Genomic DNA, 17,988 nt, shown 5'->3' with positions numbered 1-17,988 from the left:
TGTGGCACTGCTGAGGTGGTATGGAAGCCCAGGTTTCTTTGACAGTGGCCTGCTGTCTTTGACAGATGAGCCTGTGGCTCATCTGCATTTTTTGGTCTCTTGTTTCTCACTTTCCTCTTGACAATACCCCATAGATTCTCTATGGGGTTCAGGACTGGTGAGTTTGCTGGCCAGTCAAGCACACCAACACCATGGTCATTTAACCAACCTTTGGTGCTTTTGGCAGTGTGGGCAGGTGCCAAATCCTGCTGGAAAATGAAATCAGCATCTTTAAAAAGCTGGTCAGCAGAAGGAAGCATGAAGTGCTCCAAAATTTCTTGGTAAACGGGTGCAGTGACTTTGGTTTTCAAAAAACACAATGGACCAACACCAGCAGATGACATTGCACCCCAAATCATCACAGACTGTGGAAACTTAACACTGGACTTCAAGCAACTTGGGCTATGAGCTTCTCCACCCTTCCTCCAGACTCTAGGACCTTGGTTTCCAAATGAAATACAAAACTTGCTCTCATCTGAAAAGAGGACTTTGGACCACTGGGCAACAGTCCAGTTCTTCTTCTCCTTAGCCCAGGTAAGATGCCTCTGACGTTGTTTGTGGTTCAGGAGTGGCTTAACAAGAGGAATATGACAACTATAGCCAAATTCCTTGACATGTCTGTGTGTGGTGGCTCTTGATGCCTTGACCCCAGCCTCAGTCCATTCCTTGTGAAGTTCACCCAAATTCTTGAATCGATTTTGCTTGACAATCCTCATAATGCTGCGGTTCTCTCGGTTGGTTGTGCATCTTTTTCTTCCACACTTTTTCCTTCCACTCAACTTTCTGTTAACATGCTTGGATACAGCACTCTGTGAACAGCCAGCTTCTTTGGCAATGAATGTTTGTGGCTTACCCTCCTTGTGAAGTGTGTCAGTGATTGTCATCTGGACAACTGTCAGATCAGCAGTCTTCCCCATGATTGTGTAGCCTAGTGAACCAAACTGAGAGACCATTTTGAAGGCTCAGGAAACCTTTGCAGGTGTTTTGAGTTGATTAGCTGATTGGCATGTCACCATATTCTAATTTATTGAGATAGTGAATTGGTGGGTTTTTGTTAAATGTGAGCCAAAATCATCACAATTAAAAGAACCAAAGACTTAAACTACTTCAGTCTGTGTGCATTGAATTTATTTAATACACCAGTTTCACAATTTGAGTTGATTTACTGAAATAAATGAACTTTTCCATGACATTCTAATTTATCGAGATGCACCTGTATATATATATATATAATATGTATATGTTTAATCTTTTAATATTTTATGTTTAATATTTTTTTCAATACTTTTTGAACTTTTTAAAATACATGTTGGACAATATTTATAAATTATTAAATTTGTATAGATCTTAATATGTATAAAATATATGACAAATTATGAAAATATATTTAAAATGTATAAACTTATATTTTACAGTATATATTAGCAATATATTTTCCTAATATATTTTTGGCTATTTATATTTTTGAAGACATCAAAAAACATAATATATTAATAATAATAACAATAATAATAATAATAATATATATATATATATATATATATATATATATATATATATATATATATATATATATATATATATTAAATAAAATAAAACTAATCCTTATGGGACTCTAAACTTAAAACAACTCAGAAATAAATAATAAGCTGGTAATTGCATCTGACCTCTTTTCCATCCTCAAATTTTTGTTGTAATTGTTTTCTTTCATTAAGTCATTTTGTTGTCAGCACAGACTTTGGCCAACATTTAGCCCATGTTTTAAATCTGAGTAACTGAAAAAATCTGAGTAACTGTGCTTTTGACATTCTGGTACTTGTCTTTGATTACATAATTGTAGGCTTTGACGACTGTGCAGGTAAATGAGGAGTTTAAACCAGTAAAAACAAACATTTAAAAGTCAAGGCTGGTCATCGATATAGTCCTCTTTTGTCACATAGACCATTATGTAATTAGCGAAGCTAGCATAATAATCACAATACTTTAATGATGAAAGATATTTTTTAAAGGGGTAGTACTTTAAAAAACGATTTACTCACCCTCATGTTGTTCCAAACTGCCTAGCATTGTCTTTTGTGGTCCATGGAAGAAAGTCTCTATGATATTCTGGACCCTAGATGTGGCTTGGGTCCTTCATTTTGTCCACCAGGTGAAAAAAGTCAAAAGTCTGATTGCTTAGAAAAATAATAGCCTCTCCTCGATAAGCTGCATGATTTGAGTTTAAGGTGAGTTATGCAGTTTGAAGTTTGGGGTGGAGGGAAAAAAAATTATGAGCAATAATAATAGTGATGTTTGTCTTAGCACCACTAATTATCATTAAAATTATACTATAATGCCGCAATGTTATGTCCTAACTGCTTAATTCCACTTTCTTTTTTTTTTTTCTTTTTGCACAATTTTTCTCACCTTTTCTCCCTCGTGATGGTGTAGTGACTCGCATAAATCCAGATGGTGGAGGATGAATATCAGTTGCTCTCCACATCTGAGACCGTCAATCCACGCATCTTATCATGCTTTTTGAGTGCGTTACCGCAGAGACCTAGTGCACGTGAAGGTTTCATGCTATTATCCGCGGCATCCACGCACAACTCACCACACACCCCACCGAGAGCGAGAACCACATTATAGTGACCACGAGGAGGTTAACCCAACGTGACTCTACCCACCCTATCAACCGGGCCAACTGGTTGCTTAGGAAGCTTGACTGGAGTGACTCAGCACGCCCTGGATTCGAACTTGCGACTCCAGGTGTGGTAGTCAGCGTCTTTACTTGTTGAGATACCCAGCACCCACCCCACCCCCAGCACATACAGTTTGTGTATCTGATGGTAAGCCTTGCAAGATCAACAGAGAAACTTTAAATAATCATAGATGGCAATTAACTAGATACCTGCAATCGCAGATACCTGGCATGTTGTTTTCCCATTCCTAATTCAAAGCAAGCAAAGGTACAGACATATCAACTTTTGCATTTAAAAAAATTCTCATTACTGGTACATTTTTTATGATGCTGATGTTTTTTAATCAACTTTGAAATTACTTATTGCCTTTAATTATATCTTAGCGAGGCAGTAGCAAAACAAGGTTTGTTGAGACAGTCATTTTAAATCAAAGTTAATTAAGTCAGTAGACAACATTTAATTCTGCGTTATTGCATCTAAAAATGTCCAGAAAAATACAAGTCAGAGCTACGTCTGTACTGTAGCCTGATGTTATTTGGAAGAGCTCAACCATTGGCACAAATACTTACAGTACTAGGGTGGTAATCGGAGTGCAGTATCGGACATTTGATCCATTGCAGGCCCAGCCGAGCAGCTGGCGTGTGGCTATGGGCACATCTAAGCTGTCAGTCTTATCAGAGATGGTGGTACATTGGGGAGGGAGACACTGATAAGACATCAATTATGCATGAAAATAGGTACTCTACATCGCTCTCAGGGTTGTCTTTGCCTTTTTTTTTTTTACCATTTTTATCCAGAAGCACTTAGAATGCCATGGACACGAAGACATAATTCATCTTTCTTGACCTTTTTTTTTTTTTTTTTTACAAAGACACCCAATTTTCCATTCATGACCATCGAATCTCTGTCATAATTTTCAAGTTGAAAGCATAGATAAGGCCCTGAAAGTTTTATGAGGACAAATCAGATCCCCGTCTCGTCTACGGACCAGTGTCATGATGTCATCGGTGACCGCATGTGAACAGGCCTCTCAGATGAATACCTGATACCTCAAAACCGAGACTTTTCGTATTGGACAGAGAGCGAGAAAGAAAAAGGATTACTCTGAGCCCCTAATCTTATAGATCAGACGTTCTCTTATTTCTCTATTTTTCAACGGCCCTCCCCAGGGTAGTAAAGCAGCCTGATATTGCTCAAACAACAGGACCTGAGAGTAGGGGTGTAGTAATTCCCAGATGCAATACTATCGCTATTTACATACTTATCCCGCCTGCTATGCCAAATGGAAACTTTTACTACGGTCATTTGGGTCAGACCATCATTACTCACAATCTTTTAGGAGCCAAGTTACATTTTTTTTATACAGTACTGGTTGACAGTAAAGATGATACAAAGAATCAACTGTAAATCAACACAGAACCTTCACTTGTCACTTTTGTTCTGTTCATGTACTGATTTTTACTACTGTAGAGGCGGACAATTGGGGCATCGAAATTGGATTAAAGATTAAGCTGACAGGTAGTTAAAGTGACAGTGAAAAAACTAATCTCCCCGAGGTAACCAGCCCAAGTGGGAAGAACCCTGCAGGTGCAGCATCTATCATTTTGCTTTTCGATGCCTGCCGCCGCAGGATATCCACCAACAGACAGCACTGAGAGCCTTGAAGAGCCCTATAAAAAGCCTGTGCTTTTCTGGAGGGCTTACTGGCACATTCGGAATGTCAATTTAAGAGCATTTGTGGCCATTTCTGCTTGGATTAGTGGAACCCAGGGCAGTGTGTGACTGTGAGAAGAAATATTGTACATTTGTCCTGTTTCTATTCATTACTTTCTCTGGCTCCTTTCAAATTATAAGCCGAGTTTTTTGGAGTTTATTTGTGGTAATGACTGTTACCGCTACATATGCAGAAAATCTTGAATTTTAATTCATCAGAATGTTGCTTGCAGTGCCTGTACTAAGGGGAAAATTCACTAAGAATTAGTTAATGCCACTGATAGTGTAATTTATTTGCATGCATTGTCTGCATTGTTTTAGCTTCCGGTTTACTGAGGGATTTCTGCCCATCAGGAAATGATTAGGACTGGTTAATGATCCAGATTTCCCAATTTGTTTCTGATTCATTTGGGTATATTCCATTTGGGTATAACATCCATTTTGCTTACATATGAAAGAAATTATCAGCTAATGCTGTTAATTATACAGGGGGACCTTCTTGGTACATTACAAAAACAGTAATTTTACTCATTTAAATTTTATCATTAGATTTTCATCTTTTTGGCAATTTTAGATATTTAAAAAATTTACAAATTCCATGTATTCCATCAGTAAATATGATGTCTTGAAATTGCATGTATTACATTGCATATATATATATATATATATATATATATATATATATATATATATATATATATATATATATATATATATACATACATACATATATATATATATATATATATATATATATATATATATATATATATATATATATATATATATATATACACACACTTACTGAGCACTTTATTAGGAACACTATGGTCCTAATACAGTGCTAAACTAGGTCTTCTGCTGTTGTAGCCCATCAGCCTCAAGCAGGGCTGGAGTGGGACCCATTTTCAGCCCGGAAGTCTAATGCCCAAGACTTTTTGCACTATTGGTTGTTTATATACATATCAATTTAATAAATAAAATAATGAAATAAATTATATGAAACATTAATGTGTATTGATTTCTGCTACAAAGCATCCAACTGTAACATTATGCTTATTCTACAGTATCAACAACCGTCTAAGCAGTGCACTGGTTTCTGCAACTTTGTTTATAATTGTCTCATTGTCTATAGACATGAGCATTTCCTTTTCAGTGTCCATTAGCATGAATGCCTCTAAGTGCTCCTGAGACATTGAGCTTCTTAGCCTGTTCTTGACAAACTTCAGTGTTGAGAAGCTTCTCTCACAGGCGACCTGTTGGGATTGTCAACAGAAACTTATATGCCAACCCAATTACATGGTAGGCATCAGTGAGAAGCTTGTACTGTGAGAGGATGAGATAAACACAAATGGCACAGATTTTGCAGCAGGAACAGGTCCTGTTCTCCAGCTCTACCTCTGGTTCCATATATAATGGTCCACCTGTATCCTCCACACCTCATACCAGCATACCTGTCCTTACAATGTCACCCTCCAGAGGGGACTTCTTCAGTCTCACCCACTGGAATGCCAAGCTAGACAGCTCAGCATGCCATGTGCCAACAGTGGCTCTATCATCAAATTTAAGCAGACACTTGCTGATTTCTTGGAGAGCTGAGCTCAGGAGCCCATTTGCCTTACTTTGATCAAAGTTTTTAGGGTCCAGACAAGCAAAATCTGAGAAAAGTTTTGCATTTGCTGAAAACCTTCTATATATGCTACCTGTCACAGTGTCCAGAATGACATTGTGTACATTGACCTTAAAGTCAGCATCTGGCGATGCCAGAGGGTTATCTTCTGAAAGCTCTCCAGGCATTTATTTCTTTTTTCGGACCTGTTTCTCTGGAAGTGCAGTCTGGACTGCTAGCTCAAAGCTGTCCTCCTCTTGCAGCTTTTGATTGGCCCAACCCACAAACTCATCATATGCTACTTTCACTCCCTCAAAGTCTCTGATAAATTTGTTAAGGCTGTCGTTTTTCTCCTCAACCAGATGCTGAGCTGCTAGAATATCCATAGCCTTTATCTGTAGGTACTTGGAGAGGGGGGATGTATGCTCAAAAATTTGGAATAAGGTTTGAGCAATGAGGATTGTTTCATACTTTAGAAGGGCTTCAATGTATCCCTTTGCTTTGACCCTCACTGTTGGCTTCATACTCCTATCTTCCTCAATTGAGGTGAGAGTCAGCAGCAGGTCAACATACAGAGCATCCTGAGGCTTAACAAACACCCAAAGACCTTAGTGAAAGCCTGATCCTTAGCCCACCACCTGGTTTCCCCTATTGGGAACAGTCTCCTGTGAAGTTTGTCATCACTTGTCTCTTCCCACCTCTGCATATGCTTATATGATTCTCTGAGGAAAACTGCAACATCGTAAAGCAATGAAAAGAGAGATATACTTTCTACAACACTGCCTGTTGTGTCTGCCATTTCCAGATTCAGAATATGTGCATAACACCAGACATGAATCTGTGTAGGAGACTGCTCTGAGAGAAATGCAGAGAACCCTTGATATTGTCCCTGCATTGCTAGCTGCACCATCAGTGGAGTTGCCCACACATGTGCCAATGTCAATTCCAAGCTTGTGTAATGTCTGTTTGAGCATCTCAGTGAAATATTTTCCAGTTGATGCTTCACAGTCTACCACAGCAACCAATCGCTTATGAATGTCATCTGTAACATATCTCAAAATGACTGCACATTGGTGTTTTGTGGTGATATCTTGGGTGGTATCTATTTGGACTGAAAACATGTGGGTGGGAGGGTGGGTGGCAGGCTGGCTGGCATAGTGGTGCTGCAACAGGTGCAAATGCCAAATACACAGAACAGTACAGAGAATTAGTTTTTTCATTGTATGTCAACCACTTGCGGTTGGTCCCATCCTTTCTGTGATAAACTTTTGCTATGTGATGTTTTGGTGGCTGTTGAGGATGATAACTGAAAAACATGTCAAGTCCTTTGACTGAGGATGCGCAAAATAATCAAACTTATCAGTCTCTTCATCTACACTACTAGCATTTGCTTGTGGCTCAGGGACCTTCTGCCTGGCTGCTGTTGTCTCACTGAAGATCAATGTCTCTGTCCCTGGGCCTGTCTCTTTCTTTTTCTCACTTCTCTCAGCATTAGGCTTATCTGTATTAAACCACAATCACATTAAAAATAAGTCAAAAGTCTAAAAGCACTGAAATTTCATTGAAACAGATAATAAAAAAATAAATAAAATAAATAAAAACTGAAAAACTTAAATGATGAAACTGAACTAAAAAAAAAAAAAAAAGAATTCCTTCAATGTAAGTCACTTTGGATAAAAGTGTTTGCCAAATGCATAAATGTAAATGTACTAGACTAGTCCGTGTACCTTGAGTCACCAGTTCCTGTGTGCTCGTTTGTCTTCTTGAAAAAATATCTGTCAGTTTGGCACATTTGGCCGCGTCATCCTCCAGTGCCTTTTTTTTTTTTAACCTGGCTTTTTCAGCTCCTCCTTGCATCTTTTTACCATCCATTTATCCTTCCCGCGATTAGCACACTCGGCGCTCACTATCTCATGCCACGGCATGTAACGACGGTTTGTGTGTGCGTGCGTGCGTGCATGTGTGAAAAAACGAAGAGATAGCGGGCGAGTCTGCTGGCCCAATTTATGAGCGGGCAGAGCAGCCCACCGGGAATTCTCCCGATGGCCACTCCGGGCCTGGCCTCAAGGTTCGATGTTTTGTGCATTCTGAGATGCTATTCTGCTCACTACAATTGTACAGAGTGGTTATCTGAGTTACTGTAACTCAGGTGTTTCTGTACGCAGAAAAATGTTTTTTTGTTTTTGGTACCATTTTGAGTAAACTCTAGAGACTGTTGTGTGTGAAAATCCCAGGAGATCAGCAATTACAGAAATACTCAAACCAGTCCGTCTGGCACCAACAATCATGCCACAATTGAAATCACTGAGATCACATTTTTCCCCATTCTGATGGATGATGTAAACATTAACTGTAGCTCCTGACCCATATCTGCACGATTTTATGCATTACACTGCTGCCACATGACTGGCTGATTAAATAATTGAATAAATAACAAATAATTAATTGGATGCAGTGTTGGAGACATAAAATCAAACTTGCAATATAATACCCTATAACGCTATAAAACCGCTATAAAAACACGTGTCAGTCAAATATATATACATTTTTTTATATGTATAAACATTTCTACGAACAGAATTAGATAATGATCATAAAATATATAACATAGGCTATGAAAACTGTCCTTGTGAAAACCATGCGCCTGAAATAATAGCATTTAAAGAGTATAAAAAAGTATTAGCTAGTCTTAGCATTTTCTTTTCAGAAGTTATGGTGTTCAGAAGTTAATAGTTTTAGGAACTGTTATTTTCTGTGTTTTAGACAGGAAAATCTGAATTCACGCAGCTGAAGCGGGGAAATCCCCAACACTATGCCTGGATTATTAAATACATTCTTTCTTGTATATTCTTTTTAAAAACATTTTTAGTGCACTGTTAATGTCTTTCAGTATTATCTCCTTACATTTTCGTAAAGAGTAAATTGTTTCAATTAAAATCTTTTTGTTGTCGTATTCATTATCGTATATGAAGTAAAAATACCCCTATACATGTTTGGCATTACTTTTGTTAATGTGATTAACACAGAATACAATGGTTTTCAAATAACAAATTAATTGTCATGAATTTTTTTATGCATACACTGTTTTGACAGCACTTCACAGGGTGATCTGGAATGCTGACATGGGGTGCTGCAGCACCCTCAGAACCCATACTTCCTGTGGCTATGGATATATGACTAGTTATAATGCTCCTCTTTATTATTTGATGAATTACTGTTGATTTGATCGAGAGAAAAAAAAATAATACATTAACATCTCTTTTCAAAACAAATATCTAAACCGCCTGCCTTCTGTGGGAAGTAATAGTGCAGCAAGCGTTAATTCTGTCAGGCTATTAGCACTAAGTTTTGTGAATAAGGCACAATCTATAATAAGCTTAGTTTACATTGAAAGCACAGAAAAGAGTGAAAATGACTTACTTTAAATAAAACACAGTGCTATTAAAGCACATTTAGCAGCTGATTAAATTGGATTGTGAGTTGTAAGTGTATAGGATTTTTTTGGCACTGAATACCTCATATTGCACTGAATAAATTTTCAAAAGTGCCAAAACTATTTAGTGAATTCACCACTGAATCATACTTAATGCATCCTTTGTACTGGTGATTATATTAATTCATTGAGCATATTGTTGCCCTTACTGTTACTGATGTTCTGTTAGCGTAGTAGTCCAAGATAACGCCACATCAACAGTAGCTTTGTGCTTTACTGTATGTGGTAGAATGTACTGAATAATTTAATTGGAAACTAGTTTATGAAACTTCAAAACCTCATAATTTAAAGTTATTAAGCTTTCAAGCTAAACTTTTTAAAAAAGTAGTTAGCTACTAACAAATGTAGCTAACTACATTAAAATTATAAAAGGGGGGCCTGGGTAGCTCAGCGAGCATTGATGCTAACTACCACCCCTGGAGTCATGAGTTCGAATCCAGGGTGTGCTGAGTGACTCCAGCCAGGTCTCCCAAGCAACCAAATTGGCCCGGTTGCTAGGGAGGGTAGAGTCACATGGGGTAACCTCCTCGTGGTCGCGATTAGTGGTTCTCGCTCTCAATGGGGCATGTGGTAAGTTGTGCGTGGATCGCGGAGTGCAGCATGAGCCTCCACATGCAGAGACTCCATGGTGCCATGCACAACAAGCCACGTGATAAGATGTGCAGATTGATGGTCTCAGAAGCGGAGGCAACTGAGACTTGTCCTCCACCACCCGGATTGAGGTGAGTAACCATGCCACAACAAGGACAAGGAGAAAAGGGGATAAAAAAAATAAATAAAAAAAACTATAAAAGGGAGCAATAAAATACATACACTGATGAGCCAAAACATTATGAACATTCACAGGTGAAGCGAATAATGTTGATCATATCCTAACAAGGCCACATGTCAAGTCTAGGTAGTTTAGATAGTAAGCAAACAATCACTTCTCACTGTCAACGTGTTGAATGCAGGAGAAATGGGCAAGAGTAAAGACCTGAGTGACTTTAACAAGGCCCAAATTTTTATGATCAGACGACTGGGTCAGAGCATCTCTGAAATGGCTAGGCATCTGGGGTGCTCCCGGTCAGCAGTGGTGAGTACCTACCAACAGTGGTCCGAGGAAGGACAAACCACAAACCGGTGACAGGGTGTTTGGCGCCCAAGGCTCATCAATGCGAAGGGCAACGAAGGCTATCCAGGACATGATGGCACCAGGATGCACTGTGGGAAGACGAGAAGCCAGTGTAGGATATGTGATGCTCTGGGCAATGTTGTGCTGGGAAACACTGGGTACGGCCATTCATTTGGACATCAATTTGACATGTGCCACCTCCCTAAACATTGTTGCAGACCAGGTACACCCCTTCATGGCAATGGTATTCCCTGATGGCAGTGGCCTCTGCCACACTGAACACATTGTTCGGAATGGTTTGAGGAACATGATGAAGATTTCAAGGTGTTGCCCTGGCCTCCACATTCCCCAGATCTAAATCCAATTGAGCATCTGTTGGATATGCTGGACAAACAAGTCCAATCCACGTCGGCTTCACCTCACAACTTATGGGACTTGAAGGATCTGCTGCTAATGTCTTGGTGCCAGATACCACAGGACACCTTCAGGGGTCTTGTAGAGTCCATGCTTCGGCGGGAGGACCAACAATACATTAGGCAGGTGGTCATAATGTTTGGGCTCATTGGTGTAAATACATAACTTTAAGAGATTCAGTGAGTATTTATCTGGCACAAAAACAAACGAGGACCTCAGTTAGGGTGACAACAGATACATTAAACCTCATACATTCAACTAATAAAACAACAAACACCCTAAGAGGACGATCAGACCAAATGCATTTTGTTAATGATAGATGCAGCTCACCGAATGGGACAGAATTTCAGTGCCTCAAAACTTTCTTTTTAACTTGACATGTACCTTGTGTGACCCACATACAAATGCGTGGACATTGTATTTTGGTTTCGCTATACACTACACAGAATTTAATTTCATTTAAACTGACTGATCTCAGTTCAGGACCCTCTGTGCTGCCAGTAAAGAGTTAAACCTTTGACATACAGAGTCAAAACAACATGGTGCAGATCACCACGGAGTTTGTCTTTGGGAGAAATTCCAACAAAACTGGTAAAAACCTAATTAAGCTTTTACATTGAAATCTGTTTGAGTCAAAAGAATAGTCTCTAGTTTCATCCGATATGCCATTTTTAAAACTTTAGCGATTTATCAAGAAATGCCATGCTGCTAAACACAATGTACACTGTGTATAATAGCACAAGGTTTTCATTAGAAATCCTGTATTTATTGTGCATTTTCCCATTTAGAATTATTATTTTTATTTATTTTTTTCATTTCAGAGGCTTTATATGGGGTTAGAATGAAAATACGGTGCATTGTGAACTGTTCTGAGACCAGTGCAGACTGACAGCACACTGGAATTTAAATCATTCACTAAAAAGGGAGAAAGGGTGCATTATTTAGCTTTCTTTTGAAGCCAAGTGCATTCAGTCAAAAAAAAAAACATTGCGGCAAGACACTGAAAAAACAGTGAGAAGTGGTGCCACGGTTGAAAACGGTTACCTGGTGCATGTTTATTAAAAAAAAAAAAAAAACGCTAACAACTAATTAAACAACAAAAAAGTCAAAAACACAGCGCTAAACAGCAGTATCTATCTAAATATTTCACTACTCTAAATACAAAAAAAAAAAAAAAAAAGTTGGAAGTTGTGGTTGTTTTCTCCAAATGTCTCAATAATCAGTGGAACAATATATAGACCAAATAAGTGTATTACATCCATCATCTGTGAATAAATGTACATCAGGCCACAAATCTCCCCAATCCAACCTATAAGATCTATATTTGAGAAAGAAAAAGCAAATAACATCACATACATTTTTTTTTTTTTTTTTTTTTTTTTTTTTTCTGTCAATCTTGTCTTGGGGCCAATTTATCAGTTCAAAGAGATCAACACACTGTTTTTTTTTTTTTTTTTTTTTTTGAGGACAAGAAAAATTAATATACTTCTTGCCATCTCTGACAAATCTCTGCCAGAAAATTTGTGCTGGCAACCATACGAAAGGTATATATATCAAGATACCCAACCAGGAATCTGAGTGAGTTATCTATATAATACATCATATTCTTTTATTTTATCAATGTGTCTTAATCCAAATCATATTTGCTGTAAAACGGACTTTGTCAGTGAAATGGTGATGCTGTCAGAGAAAACTGAAGTCTGTTGGACTAAACTGCTCATTTGAGAATACATGGGTCACTCCCAGAGCCCAGGTTAAAGGTGCTAAGTGATTTATTTATTTATTTATTATTTTTGTTTATGAAATTACATTTAGAAAACACCTTTATTACTTGTCAGATATCATTGAAACAGATGTCATGAAATATCACACCTGTCTTTGTAACAGCCCTAGGCTGAGTGAACAGCAGGGAAAAGATGGCCGCATGCCACGGTCAGATCGTTTGTTTAGCCAATCAGAAGACTTTCTGCCTGTTAATCATTGTGCACGTTCACATAGCAGCCCATATATGAAATGCTCAGGGTCGGACCGCAAAATGCAGACCTCCATCTGCTCCAACTTAATGGTCTCTAGTGTGTTTGTGTGTGTGCGCATGTCTTTAGAGTGCAGGGTTTTGGAAAGAAGGTGTAAAAATATGCTATTGGTTATATTTGACATTAAGAGTTTCCGTAGAATAGACACAGGAAGTGATGGCAATGGATCAATAAAGTTAATTTTGAGTTGAGTGAACCTGTTGCACAGTCGTATTTTTTTACAGAGGGGGTGTGGCTAATTCAACTGCTAGTCTGGTGGAAGTTCCAGAACAGCTAAAATTGCCTACAGTACCTTTAAGATTGTATGAAGTTCACAGTGATGGGCAGTAGCTTCACTACAAATAGCGAAGCTATTAGCTTGATTACATTTCCAAGTAGCGAGACGGTAGCTTCTCTAGTTTTCAAATCAAGTAGCTTTTCAGTAGCTAAGCTATATTTCTGACAAGGTAGCAGCGTAGCGGTGATACAAACTACACCGCTACATCATGCCTTGTACCCAATGTTTACTAAAACCAGATTTGAATCAGAACTAAAGATGTCCGATCACAAATGAATCACTCATTTGAGTCGGTTCTTTACAATGAATTGGTCACATGTGATAGGAAAGCGGTCTGAATCGGTTCACGATTCAATCTGAATGATTCAGAAAGCTTGCACTTGCACTGTTGAATCATTTGGCACGCGCTTTCACTTGTCACAAGCTCATGGAATATTTTATATCATGGCAAATAAAGATAATGCTGGTTGCAGTGGATCTATAATCAATCAATAGAAACCAAACCTGCAAATACATCCTATCGTTTGCCAGTGACGAAGAAAGTCTTTATTAAGTTCAATACATGTGCAGCTTGTGAACAACTTCTGCAGGTAAAGTAATTTTCCAACCAAAAGAGTATTAAAACACTTATTAGCCTACACAAAAACACTTAAAAAAGTACCATGACATTACCATGTTTTTTGGACATGTAGCATTACCTGGGAGCACCATGTTAATACAATGGTATATGAATGTGGTAATATAGCGAAGTACCATGGTATTTTTATAATTACCTTGAAGCATCATGTAAATACAATAGTATATGGATATGGTAATAATATATCAATTTACCATGGTAGTAACATGGTATTCTTTGAAGTACTTTGAAGCACCATACAACTACATAATGGTGCATAAATAGTTGTATAACAAAGTACCATGGTATTACCATCTGATACCATCAGAAATCACATTGTTATTGCCCATATGCGCTCACACACACACTCTCTCTCTCTCTCTCTCTCACACACACACACACACACACACACACACAAGGAATTTGGCCTCATCAAAATAAGAGGATAATATGAATAGTATACTGTATGTACTGTTTTTATACAGAAATGTACAAATGAAATTACGTTTAAAAGGGTATGGGTTTGTAGAGGTAGTAGTATAAATATAAAAAAATAAAATGTAAAAATAGTGATTTTTCATATTGAACACGTAGAGATAGTAGTATAAATATGAACAATAAAATGTAAAAATCAGTGATTTTACATGTTGAACACATGGGTCTTTATAGGTAGCATGTCTAAATATGAATTTACATGTTTGTTTGTTTTACGTGCACATACGTATTGCACCTACTGTATACTAGTATACCGTATTGCACTAAACTGTAATATACTGAACAATGGCTTTGATAAACATCATGTGAATACGTCTTTTAGATTCTTTGTCTATGACGGTATGCTCTGTGCATCTGTGGTTGAAAAAAATGAAGTAGCTTAAATGTAGCAAGCTACTTTTGGCATGCAGCTTGTAGTGTATATTGCTACTTTTTCTGAAGTGTAGCTTTTAGCTTAGCTTAATTAATTTTTCTGTTGAGTAGTTGGTTGCTTAACTAGCTATATTTTTTGAGTAGCTTGCCCAACACTGGAAGTTGTTGAGTCATAAATTGAGTAAGTAAATCACTTCCTGTAGTAATCTAACTTTAGATCTAATAAGCATCATTAGTGGTGATTGCTAATGCAAGCATTACTATTATTGATACTCATATTTATAGTTAGGTATTTAAACAAGCACCCAACACTAAGTATTACAATTTGGCGTATGATTTGTTCGCAGTATTTATACTACAGATATGAATGAAAGCCTGTCACAAATCATGTGGCTTCCTGAAATATATAAATTAAATATATGACTGATTTATGTATATTAAACATAAATGTATTTTAATTTATAAGAACTTTTTTTTATTATCTTAAATGTGATTTAAACATGTAATAATTTGTATTATAATGGATTTTCATAGTTTATTATTGAAAGTCTGGGTCTGGGACAAGGCTAAAACAATTAAATCTACGCATAAAAGGTATTTGAAAAGTGCCAAAAAAATAAATAAAGGCCTGTACAAATGTTCAAACAAGCAAAACAAAATATGTAGACCAGTAAGCAACTACATAACAATATAACAGCATGCTAAAAAACACTCAAAACACCTTAGCAACCACATAGCAATACCATGGCAACCAAACACAATAACCTAGCACAGGAATGCAGCAATCACATTTTCTTCAGAAAATGTAAAAATCTTTTTTTTTTCTTTTTTTTTTTTTTTTTGTGCAACAAATAAACAATTTAAGACTAACGAAAAAATGTTAACAACTACATGAACAACTTTAATCAAAACACAAATATTTAATCCCCATTTTATTCTTCAAGCAAACCGATTTCATTTAAACTCTATTGTCATCTTTCACCCTGTATTAATATGCCAGGAGGATTGTACATGAGTTTCTTGATTTGTGGATTTATAGGGTACTGAGAATGCAATTTCTTACTGCATCTAACGCTGTGGCCTGGCCCAGTTGATAATTTTAAATGTAATTAATTTGTTTGTTGGCACTGACTGAGTCCTGGGCGCATTTGCACTGGAATGTTAATTAAATGAGATGTAACTCCCTCCTAGTCGAGTATGAAAAGAAGTGCATTTCCTGGAAACACTTGCCATGTTCTATCAAGCTCTGCAGACTGGAAACTGATTTTATTCATAAGTGCCATCACAGAAGAATCTCTGAAACTGCACCATGGAGTTTGATACAGGAAATGGAGTTTTTAATGTGAACTTCTTTTCAAGTAGTTTAGGCATAAATTAAAATTCTGTAATTTTCATTTATCAACATCCTCATGTTGTTCCAAACCCATATTATTTTTTTTTTTAATTCCATGGAACACTAAAAGGAGATGTAAGGCAGAATGCTAGCTGGAGTCACCATTCACTTTCACTCTATGGAAACAGATGCAATGTAGTGACGCTTGCCTATTATAACTGCTAGCAAAAATGCTCCTCTGGGGTAATTTCATTATGCTTTCTTGCCTGTGCCTAAAGTGCTTTTGCGCTAGTGGAAAGAAACATTGGTTCTATTACCGAGGTCACAGGTTTGACTCTCAGCAAAAGTAGACAGTTTTCACTCTAGAAACCCTGTACACCTTGTTCAAGGTGAACAAGTCGAATGTGGGTAACCAGCTCTGTAGTGAGACAGTGTTTTCAGTTTCAGGGTCTCCTGTGGTATAGGAAACCAGCAAAGGCCTCCGAGCTTGTTATGTTTTTCATATTACATCTGTAGATGATAGGAAAAAACAAAAACAAAAAAAAAATCATTATTGACTTTCTAGTTAATGGAAGTCACACGTATTTGTCTTGAACAAACATTATAAGTGGACCTCAGAGAACAGTACAAAATAAAAAAGGCAGTTCATGACACCTTTAAAAAAATAAAAATAAAAATTAAAAAAATCACCGTTACAGATTAAAGTCATTCTTTACTCTAAATCTCCACTTTCACTTTAAGATATGAAAGTGAAACTTAACAGGCACCACATGTGGCTTTCAGATGTAAAAGTGAAAGTCTAAAAAAGGACTTACATTTTATCTGTTTCTCACCCATATCTATCATATCATTTCTGAAGATATGGATTTAACCACTGGAGTCATATGAATTACTTTTATGTTTCCGTTAAGTGATTTTTGGAGCTACAAAGTTCTGATCACCATTCACTTACATTGTAAGGACCTACAGAGCTGGGATATTCTTCTAAAAAATCATAATTTGTGTTCTTCTGAAGAAAGAAAGTCATACACACCTGGGATAGAATGAGGGTGAGTAAATGATGAGAGAATTTTCATTTTTGGGTGAACTGTCCCTTTAATTATGTGCCTAGCAATTGATAATCAAATATAAACCTACCCTGAGAAATATTCACTGGAGTAAATAAATGTGACCACTAGCCAGATTCACAGTTGCTAAAGAGCTCGTAAGGAAGTAATGCAACATTATAATCAGCAGGACCGCACACTTTGGAATCGGTTTGGAAAAATCAGAAATATTCATCACCGTTCTATCTGCATCTAAACAGCTACGACTCACAAAGGTGCTCGCTTCACAACCAAGCAAAGTAAGTCTGCTCACTGGCACTCCCCTGCTGCCTGCAGCCCCCCAGTTCCCTTTAATCATTTTAATGGACAATTCCGGGATTGCAGGAGATCTGGCAGCTTTTAATGAGATGAGCTTTTTACCTCATATACCTGCTGTGGTGTTTTATAGCCTTATGAGGTTGCTCTTTGTTGTGAACTGTGTTTGTTTTCTCTCTGGCCAACATCCCTCGCCGCATTCCATTTTAAAACACTTGTATAATCCCTTAGGTGAAAAAAAATGTCAATCATCTTGTGCCATCTATTTGCCATCTAATGTATAGACTGTGAATCATGCTTAAAAATGTAGATAAATAACCTTGTGTGTAACCTTGTGAACCTCAGGAAGGGATTTGAAGCCTCTATGTGGTGTGGAAATGTCTAGTTGTTTTGCAACTATACGCTGTGCTCTTTTTCTGTTTGGGTGTATGAAATTTG

This window comes from Myxocyprinus asiaticus, chromosome 46, assembly GCF_019703515.2.
Source record: "Myxocyprinus asiaticus isolate MX2 ecotype Aquarium Trade chromosome 46, UBuf_Myxa_2, whole genome shotgun sequence".
NCBI classification, from domain to species: domain Eukaryota; kingdom Metazoa; phylum Chordata; class Actinopteri; order Cypriniformes; family Catostomidae; genus Myxocyprinus; species Myxocyprinus asiaticus.
The sequence above is the reverse complement of the archived record's forward strand: the minus strand, read 5'-3'. Positions refer to the sequence as shown.